Genomic DNA, 7,029 nt, shown 5'->3' on the forward strand with positions numbered 1-7,029 from the left:
TCTTTCAGGAAGTCTTCAGTTTCTGGACAGAAAACAAAATAAACATACCTCAGCTGGAACCCTCCCAGGGTTTCTAGCTGGTTTCTGTTCCGGGTCACAGCCTACCAGGACCATTAGTCAGTTTGTCTGTCCTCAGAGAAGAAGACGTAGTCTGAAACAGTGTTAGGAACATACCAGTGAATGTACTTAAAATCTACCCAAAATCTGAAAGGAAAAGAGGGTCACTCCTTACTGTTCTTTTAGGCATCCAAACCTTGCACATAATGGCCCCTGAAGATCTCCCAGAGTACAAAGCCATATACATATTCTGCAAGTGCTGCAGTGGTCAAAACCTGACTAGAGCTTCTGCTTCTAAGAAAAGAGCCGGTCTATTGCCCCCTTGAAGAGATAAATTGGAAGAGGTGAAATCTTACCATTGACTATGGTAAGAACCAAAGCTGGCTCACAGCATTGCAGAAGCAACGCTGCACAGACATGAACAGCAATCCATATTTTAGTTGACTCTTGCCCATTAAAGCTATACCACCCTATGGCACTCAAGCTGAATCATAACACACCTTGTTCACATTTTATAGCTCAGCTACCTTCACCAGCAGTCAGATGTACACTTAATGCCATGAGCAAAGTGCATGCAGTTCATACTCGCTTTCCCCACCAGCTCTTTCCTTTGCAGCAACTGCTTATTATCCCCACCACCACCTGAGAGCATTATGCTTGTATGAATCACCTGCCAGTGATTACTCTGATGCAGAAAAATATGGTCTTTATTTTGCAGCTTAAGAGCATAACTGCAAAGGTAGGAGCCTGTTGTGTGGGACATGAATGTTCCTAAAGGCTATTGCAGTGAAGTCCTCCCAGCTGCTGCTGTGTGGGAGTATTACATGAGTGGGGGTGCCCTGGCTGGGAGAACATCACCGCTGTGTGGGAGCAGCCTGTGTATGGCGTGTATGTGCGGAAGCAGTACCTCCCTGGAGATGCGCTGTGTGCTGCAAGAATGAGCTGCTGAGAGGTGAGGCGCAGCAATGCCTCCCGCACGGTCTGAACGACCCCCTTGATCTGTCCGATCTCCTGAACGGGGCTGCAATACAAAGATGGAGCACAGAGAGAGTAGTTGGCTGAATCCACCTCTGGCATCCTGCACACACTGCAGTAACACATACTCAAAAATGCTGGTATCACTTACAGTCTCTGGCTGTGGGGGATGAGAAGGGTGAAGCAGACTCTGGAAAGAGAAGACAGGATGGTTAAGGAGAGCAAGTTCTTCTCCAGAATGAGACAAAATATAAACAACCAAAATGCACAATCGTGGCTAACCGCACAGGGGATAAGTAAGCTGGTTGTGACTGATGTTTGGGACCTGGCCCTATGTGTCTATTTACTGCTGGGTGCATAGACCCCAATCAGTGCAAATCTGCTTCTCTACCACTACGCAGACACATATCATGAAAGGTTTAGGATTTTGGAGACAGCAACTGTGCCTGCCCATCTGTTTTGTGAAGTTTTCAGCACAGTGAAAGGCACTGAAGAAAATACTCCTGAGTTCCACTACTGAGTTTATTCTGCAAACAAGGTCAGATACTGAAAATCTATCACAAGAGACGTGTCTTCTATGTGAACACCAGTCTGGTGGCCAGAGAGTTCTACACAGTAGTGGCTTGAATGTCCTACATTCCCCCTGGCTATCTGGAGAGTTCCATACTAGTGGAAAGAAATTATTTCAGCTTCTCGTTTAGGTACGAAAATCTCACCAGAGCACTAATATTTCTTGGCATTCTTTAGGCAAGATATTCTAGGCTGACTAAAGATGTTATTCCAGGTTGCATTAGAAGGCTTTTACCTTTAAGCAGAATATTTTTTTTTTCTCTCCCTCTGGGACCAAAGATCTACATTTCACAGACAGAAGGGTTTTGAAAAAACTGCCTCAGGACTGCTCTGGTAAAACTCTCAGGATATATTAGCACAACCAAGTCCAGACAGTGTGACTCTGCTCCACCTGCATTTCTAGTTGATGCAACATGAGCTATATCTGTCTTAGAAGCCATCTATGAATGCAGAACTGTGCCCAAATTAGACAGTTCTGTCTCATCGTGGGGGTCTGACTGTGTAGATGAGCCTTAGACATTTTAAAGTAAGGTGGATCTGTCAAAATCCTCGCTGAAGTGAGTTACACATATAACAAACTGTTGGCCCAACTTGCATCCTGGCTAGACTGGTGGAGGAACCCTGGAATGATGGAGATAATCTGGCAGAAACTTCCACCAGTATTGCTGAGCAATCCTTAACATTCCATACTAGAAACAGCCTTTTTCCAAAGCTGTCACCCTCCTCTCCCTCTTCAGGGCAAAATAATCTTCAAATTAAATGAATCCGACAGTCACACATGACAAGGCCTATGGTCTTACCTGTGTCTATTTCCCTCGATACGATCTGTTTCCTTTTGCTCAATGGGAATAGTTTTCTATGATGATCTATGGTTTTCTTTATTTTGCGCAGAAGTTGTGGGTCGTTGACCTCTACTGAAAAGCAACATTGCCATAGATTGGGCAAAGTATAAGTAGCATCAAACAAAAGCAGTACAATTCTTCTCAGCTTATCTGCAGTTACAAGCATGTCTAAAAGAGTTCGGAAGTATTGGTCCTTGTAGACTGGTATAAGTGTAACAGGGATAATTTTCATGGGTTTTTGCATGGCATGTATGATGGTATCTCCGCCAACAAAATTCCTGTAGCCGTGGTAACAGCAGTAATCATCGTTCTCCAGGACTTCTACAATCTGCTCATTAATAAACTTGTCAACAGCTATCTGCTTCTTGTTCCGTGGTGCAGGTGCAGATGGGATGTAGAGGTCATAACAGTACAGTTTATGACAAATTAGGTCACCTGAAACAATATAAAATGAGTAGTAGTACAGGTCACTCCACTCAGCCAGGAATATCGGTTTCACATGGGAACATCCCTCCAGGAAATCCAGTTAACTTCACAGTACAGCGATTGCTCCTTCTCTAGGAAGAAGAGCATTAGTTTTGCCTACTGCAGATGCATTTGTATAAACAAGTATTAGGGTCTGAGTGAAATTCTGTGCTTTGAATGAAAGACCACAGAGTCATAGAACTGTCCAGACTGGAAGGACCTTGAAAGGTCATCTGGCCCAACTTTTTGTGGGAAAGGAAGCCTATGTGAGATCATCTGGCACCCTGTTCTATTGCATCTTGAAAACCTTCAGCGATGGGCGCTCTGCCATGTCCCTGAGGAATTTGTTCCAACGACTGATTGTTCTCACTGTAAAAAATTTCTTGCTTACATCAGGATGAAACCTCTCCCAGTGCAATTTGCACCCACTGCTTGCCCCTTGTCTTCTCCAGGTGGCTCCTTGTGAAGGGAGCCTCCATTCTCTTTGTGGCTGCCCTCTAAGCACAGGAATACTGTGATGAGGTACCCCCTGAGCCATCTCTTCTCCAGGGAGAAGGGACCTAACTCCTTCAGTCTTTTCTTACAGGGCAGGTTCTCCAGCCCTTTGACCATCTTTGTGGCCCTCCTTTGGACCATCTCCAGCCTGTCTGTATCTTTTTTGAACAGTGGGGACCAGGACCGGACACAGTACTCCAGGTGTGGCCTGATTAGCAGTGAGTAGAGTGGGATATGGTTGTCATCTCAGGTGCAGGACTTTGCATGTGCCTCTGTTACTGTATATAGTATTTGCCAGTCCACTTCATGCTATAAATACCGATTAGAAGATCACAGTCTCTGAATAAGCGTTTGGGATTCTTGTATTTCTCCTCAGGACTTTCTAATGTTTTAGCTTAGCAAAAAGGTCAAGTACAGAGCAAGATCTGATTTTGGTGAGTAGGTAATTTTCTTTTCTTCCCATTTTATTCTATACGCTCATACTAGTCAACCTGAAACTGAGATAATGTTCTGGGAGAGAAAAATGGCTTCCCCTTGGTGTTTTATGAAGGGATTCCTAAGGCCTAATTCCAAAGTTACATTAACTGAAGATAAAGTAAAAATACCTGCTATCTTCAGTAGACATTGATCCAAGAGGCATTGCCACAATTACTAGTACATCTGTGCAGTGACACAGCCATCCAGAGCAGCCCCGAGCAAAGTTCAGGCTCTGCACGCACCCCGATGTTGGAAGAAAACAGATATGTATTTTAGGATAGGGTTTTACTCAGTTAAGTCACTCTTGCATTTGGTTCTTGTTGAAAATTAGACTTGGTGCAGTTGTAAATTTTGCCGTCAAGGCTTTCAGACTTGAGCAATCAAAGTTTGCTCTAAAGTTCCCCGCTAATGATTTGTTTAGAGAGAACAATCACTTCCAGGAGTTTCCCTTTTACCATCTCCTCTGTTCTACCTCCACAGACCTGGGACAATATTGACCTTTCAACAGAGGGCTTGAGGGGTGTTCCCAGCCCCGAGAACAACGCTCTGAGCCTGCAGGCCAGCTGCAGGTTGCAGCCTAGATAGACTGGTTCTGGAGGTCCTTACCACATTTCCTTTCTCCACACTGCTGACAGGTTTCTATCTCACTGCTGGTATTCATCCTTCTCAGGTTGTTTGTAGAATCACTGAGCAAATGGACAGGGTATTCACATGTGTGCACTTGATCTCTTCCCGGTACTGCTCTTTGTGCTGTTTTCCATCAGGCACAATTGTTAAGCTGGAGGAGATCACTGTGGACTGACTTTTCATATTCCATGGCAGACCAGAGCCAGGGATCGGGATCAAGCCTGGAGATCAGACACGTTAAAGGAGAAGGTCAGACAGTAAAAGTTAGGAGCTGAAGAATTCTTACAAGAACATTTTGCAGTATTTCAGAGCCCAACAGGCAGTAGTGATCAAGCAAGAGTCCTTTCAGCTCCAGGCTATGACCTTTTCTATGCGTTCTAGCTCCTGCACTGTGGTATCACTGAGGTCTTTGTGGAGGAGACATAAGATCAGGTTCTACAAACATTTATGGCAGCTTCCGCTGCCATAGGAGGCTCAGTTTGCCTTCCTCTAGAAGCATTCATAGGGTGGCCTCTGCTGCTCTCCTGCCTTGCTTTGCAAGTATTTCTTTACAGATATCTGAGCGGTAACTTTCATGTCCTGGCATGCAAAACACCCAGGAAAGAGTGCTCTGTTGTTTTCATTGACATCTAACAATCCACATTTCTTCCAGCAACTGAAAAGCTACATAACTGAACTTAGTAAGGTGGGCTTTTTCCTCTTCATCATCATAGTAGGATGTGTCACTGCTACGTTGGCAGGTACGCTTGCTACTTTGCCTGTTCCCTTTCCAGCTGTTAGCCATGCTGCAGCCTGAAATGGTTTTCCCAGTAGCCCTCCTCTTACTAGGACTATGGTTTATTAATATGAAGCTCAAAATTAAATAGCGAAACTACCCAACTGCTTCCTGCTGGGCCCCAGTTTCTGGTGCACAGGACTTGCTCACAGCCACCTTCTATTCCTTCCCCACCGGGCAGTTGTCTCCAGCCTCTCCAAACAGCTCCCTCAAACATGTGGCCAAGGCCACCACAAACTCTTTGTCTAGGAAAGCTGATTTCCCTTGCTTTGTTGTACCACAATTCACCTCTTCAGTCCCTACATCTCCCTCTGCACCACAGAGCTTCTGGATAGAGAAGAGGACCAATTACAGGAGTAGCTGAACTGAAGACTCATTTAAAAGGCTGATATTTGTCTAGTGTGTTCAGCAACGCAGAAAAACAGACCAGTCACTGTAGAGCCTAATTCCTGCTTTGTAGGTGATCGGGTGTTGTTAGAGTTTCAGTAGGATTGTGTGTGTTATCATGGGGCCTCTTTGGGTCTATAGGAATTTTCCACAAGTCCTTATATGCAGAATTTACCAAATTTGAGCTCCCAATAGTTCTTAGTGGGTACTGAATGCTTGATGCCCTTTGACAGATGAAACAATCCTGTTCTGCCAGTAGGTGAATAAGAAGCTTTGCTCAGGAGCCAACGCTGCGTGGATCATTTCTATTAGCATTGCTGAGTCCCTGCCACAGATCTTGTGAAAAGACTAGGGACACAAAGCACAGGCAACTTCCAAGGACACATATTGTAGTGTTGTTTTTGAATGTGAGCAATGTATTGCGTCCTTGTACTCCACACAAATCACCTGTCGCTGAGCAACACTACGCATCCAGGTATCACTGAGCTTTGGAGACTATCCCGTCAGACACAGGCTCTGGTCCCGACCACCACACACACCCCCGGCCTAAGCAGCCAGTCTTAAGAACCAGTCCTCATGCAGCTGCTTTGACTTGACAATATAACAAGGTCAGGCAGAGATCTTATTTTGCCACAGGCAAATCAAGAACATTTTAGGTGACACGTTAGTTTCTACAAGTGTGTGTGTTTGTTTAGGCATATGTGAAAGATAACCATGGTATGCAAGAGCAGATACACGCATCAATTCTGAGAATAGAGACTTGAAACCCAAACCATGGTGGTTTCCTGTGTGTTGTGTCACTGAGCCCAGCCTGGGATGAGAAAATATTAGTAAGGGTGAAGACCCTGAGAGCGTCACGAAGACCCCAGGAGTTCCATAGCGTCTCTTACCACATCAAATCCCACTTCTCACTTTCTCCTAGGCCACTGGATTTCATTATTGGCGTAAAACAGATAACGTGAGGGAGCACTAATTGCTTTTTCTCATGGTTTTCTGTTTCTAAATGTCTAGTCAAGTAAGCAAAAAGGAACGAAGAAATCTGCAGAGACAAGGTCCAGTATTTATGGAAAGGAAAAGAAACTGCAGGAGCAACACCCACAAAATAGATCTAGAAGTAGATAAGTCTGAGTAGGTGAATACACTATCAGCAGTATCTAATAATCCATCTGCAGCTAGAAGGTTTAAAAAGAAAGAAAAGCATAACCTGCGCCATCAAATGCCTAATTAAAATGGGATCTCTGGCTGAACCTGCCAAGGAGTCTTGCCTGGTGACATTCTTCCCAAGTATTTTTCTCTTCCAGTTACCAAATGAACACAACAGTAAAAGCAGCCTGGTCTCAGGGAGCTGAGGCAAACAGT

At 44.7% G+C, this 7,029-nt stretch overlaps 1 long non-coding RNA gene across 1 annotated transcript; it reads right to left on the reverse strand.

Moving 5' to 3' along the window:
- Nucleotides 1-840: 840 nt before the first annotated feature.
- Nucleotides 841-4,724, reverse strand: LOC142063762 (uncharacterized). The gene is made up of 4 exons (XR_012662861.1): nt 4,488-4,724; nt 2,403-2,879; nt 1,184-1,222; nt 841-1,078 (listed from the first exon to the last, which is right to left on the reverse strand). It is a non-coding gene; the product is annotated as an uncharacterized LOC142063762 (long non-coding RNA).
- Nucleotides 4,725-7,029: the final 2,305 nt, after the last annotated feature.

This window comes from Phalacrocorax aristotelis, chromosome 12, assembly GCF_949628215.1.
Source record: "Phalacrocorax aristotelis chromosome 12, bGulAri2.1, whole genome shotgun sequence".
NCBI classification, from domain to species: domain Eukaryota; kingdom Metazoa; phylum Chordata; class Aves; order Suliformes; family Phalacrocoracidae; genus Phalacrocorax; species Phalacrocorax aristotelis.